Source organism: Cryptomeria japonica, chromosome 9 (genome assembly GCF_030272615.1).
Source record: "Cryptomeria japonica chromosome 9, Sugi_1.0, whole genome shotgun sequence".
Taxonomy (NCBI): Eukaryota; Viridiplantae; Streptophyta; class Pinopsida; order Cupressales; family Cupressaceae; genus Cryptomeria; species Cryptomeria japonica.
The window spans coordinates 323329967-323347091 of record NC_081413.1 but is presented as its reverse complement, the minus strand read 5'-3'; positions in this window follow the sequence as shown (position 1 = coordinate 323347091).

Sequence of the window (17125 nt, the reverse complement as noted above, 5' to 3'; positions counted from 1 at the left end):
TAAATTTGGAAATAGAAAGTTGAAAAATACAATTACAAATCAATATTAAATTCTAATTGCAAAAAGTTGACAGACTCGTAAAATATCATCAAGTTATCAACCATAATAATATGCTTTTGTAATATAAATGATGAGATGCGGTAATAAGATTAATAAATACCAATCTCTTACAGTTGCCATTCATCCTCATCAAATTCAGAGCTTTCTTGATTCTTGTATGTGTTTTCTTCACTCTGAGTTTGCATACCTTCATTGAACTGCATCTCAATGCTACCAATAGGTCTAGTACATGAGTCAATAGTCCCACTGGCACTTTGGTTTGAAGTATTTCCCAAACCTCTTATTTCACATTTGGATCTCCAAATTTGCAGTGCCCTATCATAAGGAAAAGTGTGGACATCATACCTAGATGTATAGAGCCTCAAGCAATTTTCAGATTTTTTGTCTAGTTTGTTTCTTAGCTTTTATTTAAGGAACCCCAAAGCATTGAAAACTCGTTCATCTTCCACCAAACCCAATATCATGGTAAGACATAAATCAACAAGCTTCAAATATTCTAGCATTGAATCACGCAACACTGCGTTCTCAGCTATATATTTCCAAAGCCTTGTTATTGATCCCTCTTCACAGGGGTTCTCCATTGTGTCATATTTTTCCCTCATAGTGTATGCAAAACGATATGATTTCTCTCTAAGATGAGTTTCGTCTAATATTCCATTTATATTTACTCCATTAAATTCTCTAGATATGCAAAATTGTTTTATCAAAGTCAGTAGCTTACTTCGAAAATCATCTGCACTATTGAGGCTCCAATATTGAGGAAACACAATAGATATGGCTTCAAGTAGGTTGTAAGGAGGGAATATGCTTCTAATTTGTGAGGAAACATCATAGGCAATTTTCTTCACAGAAGTAGTTACAGACTCAACAATCTTGTCGAAATCTTCCCTTGTAACTCTTGCTAATTGCTTCCTGGAGCGCTTTCCTGGTCCCTCGAGGTTGACTGTGGCATAGAACTGCATTGGTATCTCAACTCCCCGTACATTGGCACATACCTCCCCATTTGCACCGATTTGTAAAAAGTTATCAGGATTGTTCAAATCTGTGAGTGTCCGCCACTTAACAAATTTTTCATTAGATAGTGTTGGTTGATTTCGATAGAGATTGTCGAAGGTCATGCATGTCATCTTACGCAGCATAGCATATTCTACAATATACAGAGCTCTTTTTTGGGTAGCCTTTATAATATTCTTCATTTCCTCTAGTATGGGCAGAAGAGCTACTAAAGTTAAGAGTGTCTCTAGATTACTTAACCTCCGAAGAAGGTCAGGAAAGTTTGCTTGCTCTGATCCATCACGAGTTGTGTGAAATAGTCCAATCAAGGATGGATATTATGAAAAAAATTGATGCGCTGAACCATCCAAAGAGATCCATCCGGTATCATTATCCTTGAGAAGCTTGTTCCAACAGTTATTCCATCGGCAAAGTGTTGAAATTCCATAAATCACTTGGGACTTTGAAAGAAGTGTGAGTAGAGCTCTCTGATTAAAATTTCATTTTTTTTTACCGAAGCATACTTGCTCACAATTCCAAAAGCTAGATTCATTTTGTGAACCATGCAGTGAATTGCAGTAATGTACGGTGCAAATGAAGTTTCAATATTTGTACAAAGATCGTTACTGTGACCTCATATTACTGAAGCTCCATCTATTCCAACAAACACCGATTTTTTGGCAACCATCATGTCATCCATACCTCCATATTCAATTAAACTTCTCTTTACTAGTTGAAATAAATTTTCCGTTGTCGCACTCTCCTTCGTTTTAGCAACAAATAGTAGATGAGGTTGTCGGGCATGATTTTGTATAGTATAAACATGCATGCATACCCATGAAGTATTGTCTACTGCCGTAACTTCGTCTAAATAAAATGTAATAAAGTTTGACTCTCTTATTTTTTCCTTTCAATCTTCTTTTTCAACCTCAGCAAGACAACTTGCCCATTCCCATCCACTATTTACTGACCAGTGTCTATTGGGATAGTTGGGAACTTTCAAAAAGTGTAATAGACCACTAATTGATGGAAAATCTATCATAGCACACCCTCTGCTCAAAATATTAAAAAAACAACGCTTAACTGAACAGCTTTTCCCAATTGTTCTATTTGCATTGCTTTTCCAAAACTAGCTTCAATATGACCTTTAACTTCAAAAGGCTTCGTCTGTATTTTCTCATGAAAATAATACTCTTCGGCATTCCTCACATGCTTACATTCCTCCTTTGTTTTCCATCTTATCATTGATTTTTCAACTCCGTCTATCATTTGCTTTTCATAAACTTTACCCATATGCTTTTCTATGGTGTCAAATTTTAGCTGCAACCTAATTTCCTTGTTATGTTTCCAAGTGCAAATCTTACACCTGCATTCTATTGGAGGCTCACCTTCAATTGAATTCTCCACTGGTTCAATGAATGGATACTTTGATGCCCAATTTATTTGAAAATTCCTCATTGACATATCCCACTCTCGATCCTTTTTTTATTGTGATTGATCCTTTTTTGATATGTCTTTTCTTTTCCCCTTTTGTGCATTATCATCAATGGCATTATCACCCAAGTTGATTATATCATTCCGGCTAACTTGGGCATCTACCAGATAATCTTCTTCAAGATCATCCTGATCTGAGATATCAGGTTCGTTGTTGTCTTCAACATGAGGTGTAGGTTGTGAATTTTGTACTTGTACATGTGATGATGTACCTTCCTGATTTTCACCACAATCTTTTCCAAAGACAAAGTACGAAGACTACATTCTTCTTTTTGTTGGCCTCTCATGACCTTCCCCACATTCAGGTTTCCTACCCTTCTTCTTGTTCGATATCTCCAATGAGATAAAGGTTGCCAAAAAATATCAATTTTTTTAAGAATGAATAATAGACTATAAAGTATAATATATTTTCATTGGCCTTACAACCTACAATCTAGATTTTTGAGGTCTGAATCTCCCAGATGACCACTTGGCACTGACGAGTCCCCACTGAATAAGAAAGAACTCAACATTGCAAACAAATATATGTAAATTCAAAATAATATTATAACACTTCAAAAATATGATCGCCCACCTTTAGGTCACTAGCAGTCGCCAATGCAGTCAACAGTAATGATTTTCCTTGGTCTGAAACTTCGCTATTGATCAGAATTCAGAGCCTAGAACCCACCAGATTGTGTAGAGATGGATTTGATCTTTGAATGTATTTATATCAATCCTTATATGGCAAATTTTGTGGGAATTTAATATGGTATACAAATATTTGGCGAATCTCGCGTAACTATAACACGACTTATGTAATTTTTGAGGCGATTATGGGTCGTCCAAATAATTGGCAAATACAATATAGTTGGCGAAATTTGGGGTGAATGGAGGCACGCGTCGGAAAAATGTCGGGCGAATTGGGTCCTCTTGGCTAACAAATCTCCATATGCATATAGGCGAGTTATGGTCATCTATTAAGACAACCTCGGAGAGTCTAGGCGAAAAAATTAAATTTACTGTGTGTCCAGTGTATATTGTATTGGCAAAATCCTCGCATAGAAACATTTAATTACATAAAACATATGGCGATCAGGTCGTGAATTTGACGGAAATTGATAATGTTTTAGCGACATGGCCACCCCCAGTCGGTACAAAATATTCACTATTTCCCACATTGCCAACATGAAAAATTCACCATTGGCAAATATTCGCCACTAAAGTAATCTCTAAGAGTGGAGGATAAGTCAGTCCTTCATATTGTGCTTATCAAATTTTGTTTCATATCTATGGTAGATGGGGTTCATGAAATTATTAAATTTTCAGATTAAGGACACATAGTATATCAATTTTGGTTGGAGTAGTGAGGCGATTTTATTGGAGAACATTTTGAAGAGGATTTGTGAGTTTGTTGTTGTAAGTTGCAGGTCTGAAGACAAATTCATATTTTACATCCTTGCCCACGATCTGGGTCAGACCTCACCATTAAATCATCAAATCTTTCCACTAAGGCCAACAATATCTTTGGAGGAGTTAGGCGATGTTGTTGGAAACAGTTTGAAGGTGTTTGTGGAGGGGTTAAGTGTCATATCAATCTGAAATTAAAATCGTGTCAGTCAGCCCAAACCCTCGATTTCGCCTATATACCTTATTTGAGCATTAAAAGATTACCTTCAAGGACAACACTGGCATCAGGGGTCTAGGGAAATTCTTTGGAGGCAAATTTGAAGGTTGTTTGAGAAGGTATCAGTGACAAACAAGGTCTGAAGATAAATTTGTATCAGACCTCCATACCCAGCAAATTGGTTCATAACTTTACATCTTGGCATCAAAATTCTTCAAAGGAGATAGAGACACACTTGAGGGTTGAAGATGAACTTTTTAGGAGTGAAGATTGATGGTTAATTGTTGATCATCATTAATATCATACCACCTTTATTGTTGTAGAGGCGATTTTGGAATTAGGTTGATTTGCCAACTTGGAGGCATCAAAATACTCAATATTGCTTGCTCTCTCACACATCAACTTGGGCAATTTAATTCAGGTTCTCTTTGACATTGCTTCAATAAGTTTTCAATGTTATATGAGTGAATTGTCGCTGCCATTAATACTCAGTAAATTCTGAGTTATGCTTCAATTGTAAGATGGCCATTGTTTTGATATTGTAATCAGCCAATTATCTATTATTAAAGGGAGGAATAAGGTTGCATTTATTCCTTATGTTGTGGCTTCAATCTCTTTGATGCACACCAACTGTTTGATAAAATGACAGTCATATGTTGATGCACATTCTTACTATTTCAGTCATGTATATCCATTGGAAGGGTCAAATAGAAGTTGTTCATGTATTGTGCTTCAAGTTCAAACACTATTGAGGTCATTTTGAAATCTTTATTGGTGTTGTGGTGTCAATAACATGCATTGTATCAAACTCAAACTCAAACCAGTAGATTGTGACTTGTAAGTAAAGTATTAGACAATATTCCTTGTGTCAAAAACAACCATTTCTACACCTATATGAGCTGGGGATATTGCATAAACCACTCAATGTGCGTCCAGTGTGGGTTTGTCTTCACAATACTCCTCTTCATTTTTAGGAGCTTTCTTGTTATGAGGCCATTGACAACACTATCAAACTCATTTTGAAGGTGGATGATACCACATCCTTTATGGACCATTCTACATTTTCTAGAATTCTTATTGACATTGGCATCTCTATGCCTCTCCTTGGTGATGTAGTTCTTATGGTTGGGGATAGGTCATGGACTCAATTGTTAGATTATGAGGGACTCCCCTTTCGTTGTCGTAGATGCTTCTCAATTTGTCACTTAGCTACTGATTGTTTTCTCTCATATTGTAAAGGTTGTGCAATATGGTTGAAAGATGCGAATGAAGTTCATTTGACTGTCGATGCTCCTGATTCTGATGACTCTTCAAATGTTGATGATGACTCCTCCCAGGATAATGTTGTACCTCTTATTGTTGTTATGGCCTATACTACCCCACTGGATCCTACTCCTACTGGTGAGGACTCCTTTGGCCTTGTTAGCCCCATATAGAGCCAAATTTAAAAATTCAGAATTTGGGTCTACTCTGTGTCAATCCTTGCTGGTGGACATTTTATCTATTAAGAATGAGTATTGAACCCCTTCGAACCAAGTTCAAAGAGGTTTGAAGATTTTCAAAGGTTTATTTCAAAGGTTCAGTTCAAAGATCAACTTCAACAAGGTACAATTGGTTCAGGCAGGCTCATATCTACAAATTGTGGCCATTCATGTGAAGATCTTTTGTTACAGCATGTGAAGAAACGTTGCATTTCCACATCCTTTTATAAGAGGCAATGAGAAATTATTGTACTCTTCAATGAGGAAATTAAAGTAATATGGTTTCAATTCTAAATGAATAATTGTTAATGGAAACCATTGAAGAACACTTGATAAATGTTGGAGTTTGGACAGCAAGTTTGATTGTTCTGACAGTTTTATATACCTCCACTCAGACATCAATAACTTTTGCCTCGGACATAATTTTCTCGATCTCTTCGGTAAAGTTGTGCTAAATTAGGAATGCAACAACATATCCGAAAATTGGCAAGATCCAATAGTGGGGTAAAAAGTTATTCTCCCCGCAGCGAGACCCAATTTGACTGTCATAAAAACATCCGCCCAGCATCAAATTTTTATTATTATTTTGGACTAATGTTTTCATATCCCACCTGTCCAAATATGCCAAAATGACATTTATAAACTATTGAATGTAAAGTTTATAAAGACTTGATTTTATAAAGAGGATGGGTGGAGAAAGTAAAAAGGAAAGGTAAAGTAAAAAAAGGTGGAACCGGTTACATTTCAAGAATCAGTTGTAGAAGAAACAGAGGTTATGACAAAATGATTTATGGGAGAAACCGATGGGGATGGTAGGGAAGAAAAGAAGGAGAGATTTTCTGCAGGATTGAATGGTCTTTGAGCCATGTTTTTGGTATTTGTAAAAAGAAGAGAACGTACGTTAAATCTTTGAGTTTAAGTATGTTTTCTTTGATTGGAGATGATCTTTGAGTTGTCCCAATCATTTCAGATGTTGTCCTGTTCATTTGAAATGTGTATGTGTTTGTTAAAATCTTTGAATTTTAATTACTCATATATCCGAAATGAAATGTCAATCTTTCTTTTGTTTCCTTGAAGTTGGAAGATTAGACAAATGGCCTTTGTGCCTTTCATTTAGTTTTCTTTAAACTCATTAAATCTATAATCACATTCATCTCATGTTAATGGATGAATGTTAGTTTACCTTCTTTGTCTTCGGGTTAAAGGCATAGCAAGTTATTTGATTCTTTGCAAATCATTCGAAGGTAGTTGCGCCTTGGAAAATAAGCAGAGAGCACTTGTATATAATTGTGGCAAGTGACTCAACTGTTGTGTTGCAAGTTTGTCTTTCAACCTTGGGTGTTTAGGAGTCATTTTGTGCAGGTGTTTTGAGAAGACAAATCTGTTCACTAACAGATTTTTTGGTGACTCCGCTAGGGAAAGGAATCGCAGTCTCAATGTTTTCTTTTCTCATAAATTTGAAGGTACCTCCCCGGGGATGGAGGTTGGTGGCTCTATTGAAAATGAAAACCATGAGGTATATCAAAGATATCCCGAAATTTTAAAATATTGGGTTCCAGCAAGAAGTGAACATATCTCTGATATTTTTATCTTTATTCCACCATTTAAAGAAAACCCAATCAAAGAAGTTACAGAAGACTTGGCAAGGGAAGTAGGATTTCTAAAATCCTTCTATGGTGTTGTCCTTATCAAGAGAAAATCCGTCGTGCAAAAACCATCAGCAAGCAAGAAGGAGCAAATTGGTGTTGAAGAGCTCGTGAATTCAAATGACAAGGTTTTGTCACAATCTTTCTTCAGCCCAGAAGTAGAATCTCTCAACTCCATAGGTATGGGATGTCATCTAGATTCAAGTAGTTCTAATAATAAAGATTTTCAGACTAGTATGCAGCAGTGTGAGGCTTTTAGTTTCTTTGAAAGGACAAACAAGGATGATTCTTTGCACTTTGAGATTTGTAATCAGCCAACTAAAGAATCTGTCAATGGTGATATTGAAGTAATATCATGTTCCCCTATTAGAATTTGTGTTGATAATAAGATGTCATATGTTCATGATAAAGATTTATCCAGTTCTAAAAATCTATTTTACAAAAAGAATGTTAAGATGGAACGGGAAGATGATTGTACCTATGAGATGCCACAGCAACAAGAAAGATCAACTATCAAAGAAGAGAACCCCACTGTGAAAATTCCAAAATATAGAAATGGGGTTGAGCACCATGATGTTTTGATAAATGAAGAAACAGATAGGATGCTTGGTATGCGTAATGATGATGTGCTTCTTTCACAAAGTAAAGTAAGTATTCTTGTGAGAGCAGATTTCATGCTTAATAAAATAGCTTGCTTTGCTGAAATATGTCATGATACTAGAGATTTTGTAAAAAATGATGATCTTGGTATCATTTATTTTTAAGATTATGCAGTTTCCCTTGAGGAGGTTTCTAGACATCATTTCTTTCAGCCCGAAATTGAAAATCATTTGGGAAATGATATGCAAAAAGCCCAAGGAAAATCAGAAATTTATGATGAAGAATGGCGTTTTAGGGGTGGATGGTTATTCAAGAAAGTTTTGCATGTTACTAATATGATTTATAACATTAATGGAGTCGTCAGATGGCATTTTTTAAGGACTACACCGAAGAGGCACCGTCAATTGCTCCGTAAAGGCTCCTATTTCTCTCAGCCAGTCAATGGCTTCGTGTAAGTTCTTGCTTCCGGTTATTGTGGTAGGAGTTTTTCCTACTTATGTACATATTGTATATATCTTTTGGTGTGTGTAACGTTACTTCGAATAATGCCCAAGCTTTGGGCCTGCCACTTGTCTGGGTGGTTTGTTGTTTTGGCTTTCCTCATTTTCTGTTTTAGTTTGTTAGTTTAGCCCTGCTCCCCTCCACCCACATTGCAAGAAGCTTCCCTTCCACTCTTTGTGACTCTATTGCCCAATTGTGCTAGGCACTTGTCTTTTCAACCAAAGAATGCTGGAGTTCTCTATTTTTGTATCAAAAATAGTCCCCCTGTAGAGCCAATGTTAGCCCCATATAGAGCCAAATTTAAAAATTCAGAATTTGGGTCTACTCTGTGTCAATCCTTGCTGGTGGATATTTTATCTATTAAAAATGAGTATTGAACCCCTTCGAACCAAGTTCAAAGAGGTTCGAAGATGTTCAAAGGTTTATTTCAAAGGTTCAGTTCAAAGATCAACTTCAACAAGGTACAATTGGTTCAGGCAGGCTTATATCTACAAATTGTGGCCATTCATGTGAAGATCTTTTGTTACAGCATGTGAAGAAACGTTGCATTTCCACATCCTTTTATAAGAGGCAATGAGAAATTATTGTACTCTTCAATGAGGAAATTAAAGTAATATGGTTTCAATTCTAAATGAATAATTGTTAATGGAAACCATTGAAGAACACTTGATAAATGTTGGAGTTTGGACAGCAAGTTTGATTGTTCTGACAGTTTTATATACCTCCACTCAGACATCAATAACTTTTTCCTCAGACATAATTTTCATGATCTCTCCGGTCAAGTTGTGCTAAATTATGAATGCAACAACATATCCAAAAATTGGCAAGATCCAACGGTGGCGTAAAAAGTTATGCCCCCCACAGAGAGACCCAATTTGACTGTCATAAAAACATCCGCCCAGCATCAAATTTTTATTATTATTTTGGACTAATGTTTTCATATCCCACCTGTCCAAATATGCCAAAATGACATTTATAAAATATTTAATGTAAAGTTTATAAAGACTTTATTTTATAAAGAGGATGGGTGGAGAAAGTAAAAAGGAAAGGTAAAGTAAAAAAAGGTGGAACCGGTTACATTTCAAGAATCGGTTGTAGAAGAAACAGAGGTTATGACAAAATGATTTATGGGAGAAACTGATGGGGATGGTAGGGAAGAAAAGAAGGAGAGATTTTCTGCAGGATTGAATGGTCTTTGAGCCATGCTTTTGGTATTTGTAAAAAGAAGAGAATGTATGTTAAATCTTTGAGTTTATGTATGTTTTCTTTGATTGGAGATGATCTTTGGGTTGTCCCAATCATTTCAGATGTTATCCTGTTCATTTGAAATGTGTGTGTGTTTGTTAAAATCTTTGAATTTTAATTACTCATATATCCGAAATGAAATATCAATCTTTCTTTTGTTTCCTTGAAGTTGGAAGATTAGACAAATGGCCTTTGTGCCTTTCATTTAGTTTTCTTTAAACTCATTAAATCTATAATCACATTCATCTCATGTTAATGGATGAATGTTAGTTTACCTTCTTTGTCTTCGGGTTAAAGGCATAGCAAGTTATTTGATTCTTTGTAAATCATTCGAAGGTAGCTGCGCCTTGGAAAATAAGCAGAGAGCACTTGTATATAATTGTGGCAAGTGACTCAACTGTTGTGTTGCAAGTTTGTCTTTCATCCTTGGGTGTTTAGGAGTCATTTTGTGCAGGTGTTTTGAGAAGACAAATTTGTTCACTAACAGGCCTTAAGGTTTTTACTCTTAATACTCTTGTTATGTAGCAATAGTCTTCTTTGAGGGTTCTATAACATCCTTTTGCTTCAAGTGTTGTTCTACAACAACAGTCTACTCCAGATGTTGTTCTACATCAATAGTTTACTCTTGGTGTTGGTAGAAACTTTGAGGGGATTTCTCCACTTGATCCTACTTGCAATGATGTTCCCAATAATAGTATTGCCTACACTATTGATTATCACAGGCGAAAAGGTAAGTCTTCCCCCCTCGAAACTCTTTCTTGTCGAGTTATGGCTGATTCTCCCCACTCTTGAGTCAGGTTTATAGCTTTTTGCTATTGTGTTGTTGGTTTGGCAAACCTTTTAATAGTGGTCTTCTGACTTGATGTTAATGGCTTCTTAGACCCGAGCTTGTATAGGGCCAACACCCTAGTTTTCCTTCCTTTCTTTTATGCCACCTACAGGTTGTTGTATACAGGGCCAACACCCTCGTTTTGCTGCTTATTTTAATCAAAAACATAGATTTGTAACACTAAATCTAGTGTGCATATATCTTTCATAATTTTTTGTTCTTGTTTTTTATAAAATTTTGAAGTGAGATTAACTATAATTTAGACATAGGTTACTTTTATATATCATAACTTTCTTTTGTATGTATCTAAATTAACTTCTCTTTTGTAAGGACCTCAATACCTATTGTTCAAATATTTTACTTAAAAAAATCTCTACTTCACTATTTTGTCATGTGAAACACAAACCTTGATTATTGTTAAAAAAATTGTGTTCACTAAAAAATAGAAAATATTATAATAAATAAATAAAATATAATCAATATTATATTGATTTGAAACCTTATTTTGAGTGTTACAATCCTACAAGTTATCTTCTCATATTTATTCCATTTGTTGGTCCAACTCAAGGTTGGGAAGAAAAGATTAAGGAATATTTGAGGCTTGAAGTGGAAAGGTCGCGTTTAAGACCTTTGTTTGAAGGTATTCAATGAGAAGTTTTTTGTAATAAACCTTCAAACGAAGGCATCTCATTTCCATTAAAAAAAATTAATAAACCTTTGAATGGAACTATTTTTCAAAAATGAAAAAAAGGGCCTATGAATGAAGGTCCCTTTTCCATTTAGGAAATTACCTTCATTTAAAGGTTTTTTTAATTTCACAGCTTGAAATAAAGGTGATTTTTTACTCACTTTCAAAGAAAGACACTTCCCACTTTTCACCTTAATCTAAATTGAAGAATGTAATGTCCCAAATTTGAGCCTTAATATTGTGGTTTTAATCGTGTGCATGCATATAATTACATGTGTGTGTGTTTTTTTTTAATATACGTGTGTTAAAAATAGTTTTAACATATATATAATATATGTGTGTATTTACCTAAATACATACATGATAGATGGAAATATTGGTTACATTTTATCCTTCCTAATTCAATTAATGGTATATATCATGATATGAGATCACTTCTTTATGTTGGTTACATAATATCACAACACACTAAATTAATGGTACATATATAATATCTCTACACATTCAATTTATGGTAGATGTGAATGATGATATATTTAAAAATATAAGGTCATTTGTTTATGGTGGTTACATAATATCACTCACAAAACAATAGAACAAAAAATTCTATCGAAAGCTTTTCAAGGCATTGTTGACAAGGAAGATGAGGAGAATATCAATGCCCAAATATTTTGCCTCTCATATTGTGTTGAAAGCCAAATTGCTTCCATGTTCATTATAAAATAAGGTGTTATGGTGAGTGAAAATCCACCCAGGACTGATCGAGCAAAATAATGCAGCCAATTCAAGAAGAGATCTTTGATCATTCAAGCATTTGGTTGTGTTGTTATGCATGCCCCTACTTCATAGTCAACTATGAATTTTTTTATCCATCTTTGTGCCTTAAATTCAATTAGTACAAATAATATTATTATTTGGTCTACATTTTTGCAAGGATGTGTATCACACTTCTACTACACAACTTTGCAATAACTTGTATTCATGTACACTTGTTTCGCCATAATTCCATATCTTCATGCATGTACACTTGTTTCGCCATAATTTCATATCTTCATTGGCCCACAATGATGAGTATTGTCAAAGAAATTTGTCACAATTACTGGTCAAAACATGACTATGAGCTATCTTTATCAAGACCCTTAGAATCCCCCTTACCAAATTTGGATGACATTTAAAGAAACTATCCCACCATGACTTGTTTGGCACACCATTTTAGAATGGATTTTAACTTGTCTTGATTATTGTGTGTTTTTTATTAGTAAAGCAGCGTTAACTAGGGCACTGACCCTTAACATAGTGAAAAACTATCAACAAAAAACAAGCAACATCAAGAGAGATGATGTTGGCAAAAAGAACAACAACCCAAAGGCGGTTAGAAACAAACACAGTCAGACCAGCAAGGAATCCTATCCAATAGGGGGACAAAAATACCCCACTCAAGAGGGGGGAGACCCACCCAAACCCCAACGAGGGTGGGTTTGGGGCAGGGGAGAAGACTTCCCCTTCCGCCTACGAGCAACCACAGTCCGGGTGATGTTGTCATTAGGTCCATCAAAAGAGAGATCAACCGGAAGGGACCCCGTAGGGTTACAAACAGAGGTGTCTACAGAGTGCTGCAACAGGAAAAGTAGTAGGTTGTTGTAGAGAAGTCGCAGGCTGTGACGAAACAACAACAGCAGAAGAAGATCCAGCAGCAGGGGATCGTGGTTGCAAAACAAGAGAAGCAGAAGAGGCGATCTCAGGAGATGAGTCCACAAAAGGAGCAGCAGGAGCATCAGTAGTTGTGAGGGGCACAACATCGACATCATCCTCATGAGAGGAGCCAATAGACGCAGAGTCAAGAACATTGACTGTTAATTAATCAGCAGTAGCATTCTTCCACCAGGTAGAAACACCTTTGTGTCGTGAAATAGAGCAGTCCGAAGCGAGATGACCGGCAGAGAAGCATCTCCTCAAGAAAAAGGGGAGGCCCTAAAATCGAGTAGTTGAGTCCAAGGCCTATCCCCCACCATAAGAACTGCATCTCCCAAAAGAGAAGAGGAGAGGAGATGTCAATGTCCACAAGAATGCGGGCAAAGGTAGTATGGTCCATTGAGGACGTAGCTTCATCGACCTTCAGGAAATGCCCAATAGAGTTACTGATAGCCTCATAACAAGAGTGCTACCAAAAATGAAGAGGGAGATTGATAAGCCTGGCCCAAACTGGATGTACATTAAGTGGTTTAGTGAGAGGGTTAAAATAAGTTGTCCAAGGCTTACAGAGAGGGAGTGCACTCCCCAAGCCCATAGCTTATATATATATATATATATATATATATTCCTATTAACCGTTTTTCCCTCAGAGACCAATCATGTGGATCTTCTTTTATGGCTTATCTTATACAATTTCTATAGTTTGATATTATTTGAAGTTAAAACATAAATGGATAATTCAACTCTTCTTTTCTATTTTATAAATAAATTTCTCCTATTTTTTTAAATTATATGATCCATTGATTTGAGTTATATTAGTTGAGAGGGGATTGTGTGAATTGAAATGATGTCATTCTTTTTCTCTAATTTTGTGTATCAATTATGATTTGATTTACAAATGATGAGGCTTACATTTTCATATTTTTGCCTATACTACTTTCTTAGTTGGTACTTTTTAATAGGTAGTTGGAATGACTTTGGTGTGTCAATAATATATGGTGAGTAATTTTACAAGAATGTCTGGCATGGTTGTTTTTTATTAATTAAGCAACAAATTGAGGTGTTCAGCCATTACAACCAGAAGCCCCAAGCAAAAAGATACATAGTAAAAAATAAACCACTTACAACAATACATATCTCATTAACAAACCACTTACAATAATACATAGGTCATTAACAAACCACTTACAATACAATTTTAATACTATAAATAACCCACATCAAGAGGGTTGAATTTTCAACCATAACTCAAGGTTCAAGAGTTTGGGAAGAGGGGGAAGAAAGAACTTTCCTTTATCGACTAACAAAAGTCCAATCAATACTATCATCTAGAACACCATTACAAGGGGAAGCATGAGAGGAAACCCCCTCATAAAGTCAGTCAAGACATGGAGTAGAAACCTAATGAGGCAAAACATCCTCCACCAAAGGTTAGATCTGAATAGGAATAACATGTAGAGTATGTTGCAAGCACAGGGTGAGAGGTCTCTAATAGGGTCCACACCAACAACAAAAGGCACATCATCATCACCATCAACCTAGATAGTCAAGTGATCACCATCAACATTCTTCCACCAAGTAGTAGCACCTTCGCTATGTGAGATAAAAATGTGTGGCCAAGTGACTAGTTTAGAAGCATCGACAATATAAAAAAGGAGGCCTTCATAATCAAGAGATTGAGTCCACGACCTATCCCCAACCATCAAAACCACATTCCAATGAAGAGGTTTGGAGATGTCAATATCAACCAAAATACAAACAAAAGTAGAATACCCTATGAAATAAATGGAATCATCAACCTTCAGGAAATGGCCAAAAGAATTGCCAATGGGTCAAACTATTATGTGTGTCCTCATAACTATTTGTGCATACTCAGTTACTACGTCTTCTACCATATACATCCACCTACAAAAATATTTCTCTAAATTTTTCACATAAGTTTTTAAGTCTAGCTCGATTCAATATTTGTCTTCAACTTGTCACTTAGCAATTTGAGTTTTATTACCCCTAATGAAAAAAGGTGGTGTATATATAAGACATTAAGAATCTAATTTTGATTTTAATTGGATGTTATTTTTAACTATCATACAAGAGTACTTGATCTCCAAGTATAAATTATTTGCATTTACAATTGCAATCATCTCATGTGTCTTTTGTCTCCTCTTCTTGATTCTACTTATATTCCACTAGAGAAATTCTCTTGTTCAATTTCTCTATTTTTACCAACCTTTCTCACCATATCTTCTTTATTCATCCCTAGTATAAATTCATCCACAAGATGAGCACTAGATTTTTTCTCTATAGTGCAACATCTAGTCTACAAACTAATTACAATGTCTAGTACTTGTTTAATCTCTTATAGGCGGTGCAATATTCCACAATATCATTGTAATATATGTATGCCAATGCCCAATTTCTAGACTACATATTTTATTTAACACTCTTTCAAAGACTCTGTTAAATGTTTCTATGCAATTGTTGGTAGGATTTACTTACATTAGGAACGATTAAGAAGTTCTTCAATAGCTCTAGGATAGTATCATTTATAACTTGTTTTCTCTGATCACTTTTTGACAATTAATGTGAAACCAAACTTGGTGATGAGGTTTCCATTTAGAATTTTTTTTGCTTGTGTTATGCAATCCTTGATTGGAATTGGTTATTCCCAACTTGTCAAATATTCAATGCGAGTTAGACTAAACCAAATTTTTTTTCTTCTTGTGGATTTTACTAGCCCAATGAACTCTAGCATTCACTTTTCAAATCGTACTAACACCAACAGTACACTTAGGGGCATTCGATCTCTTAGGTTTTCTAGTCCATTAGCATATCTCATAAGCTCCAGCATACTTATGTGCATCCAAAATTAGGATAGGCTACCATAGACAAGCTAATAATACTTTGTGTTGTCCCTTATCTCACATTGTGCTCCTTTACTACTCCATTATGTTCTTCTCTTAGGTTCAACACCCTCTATTGTGATAATGCGGCTCTTCCCAAAATATCACATTTTTCCATTTTACATATATGCCCCTTTATTAGGGTAAATTGGAGTGTCAAGATTAGCGATTTTTTCCTTAATAATTTATTAAAATTATTAATGTATGCTCTAGTGGCTATTATTTTTATATTATATTGTTGTGCCTTTTTTTGGAACAAATGCGCTCAAGGGAACTCATTGTCAATTGATTTTAGTCATCTCTATTATCAAACCTATACAAATAGTCAACTATATACGTTTCTTTCCCCAACCTTTCCATGATCTTATATTTAAACTCATAGAATAGAATCAACTAATGACACATCCTACCCTAAACCATTTATCTCTTGATCAAGTGTTATGAAGGTTCATGTTCCATTTAAAGGACAAAATGGGTTAGCAACAAGTAGTGTCTTGAATTTTTTCACATGTATTATACCATTACCAATGCTTCTCTTTTTGTTTGATATAATTCAACTCTTCCTTTGCTAAATTCATAATTCCAAAAGAGATTAATTGATCACTTTTCTCTTTTGATTTCACAATGTCCTAGTTGTCATACACTATGTATCCACATGAACATTAAATTGAAGCTTCCAATCCAAAAATACTAGGATTGATCTATTGGTTATCTAAGATTTCTATGTATCAAATGCCTCATGACATTTTTTAGACCATACAAATTTCTTATTCTTCTTTTTCAAGAGTTCCTCTATCGGTGTTGAAATGGAATTATACTTTCAAATTTCTTATGTCCCTTGTATTCTTGGTGATAGAAGTTATATTATTATAATGTTTTTCTCCTTCCATATTGTATGACCTATTAATGTCCCAAATGGTGTCACAAAGATGCATTTATTCAAATTAATGTTATATCAAACAGTGGCATCTCTCAAACATCATCCTAATGACTTAGACATGATCTTTTTAAGAATCCATAAATTGTCTAATGATCTTAATATAATTCTAAGAACTTGTATATGAACTCTACAAGCTTTCACCATGATTTGCCTAGAAATTGCTAGTTTGAATGCCATGACTATACACATGAAAAATACCAAATTTGTCATAGAAATGGTTTTAGGTTAATCCTCATTTACAATATTCACTTGATGATAACTCGAAAATCCATCAAAAAATATTATAATTTCAATCCTAGTATCATTTCTAGTTTTTTATTTTATAAAAGAAATAGGGAAAAGATCATGGACACATGTTCCACCCCCAATAGTCCACAAAATGATCATATCTCATCTTTTTGTTTGTTATTGTCATTGCAATAATCAACTATGCATCTTCCATAGGTACAA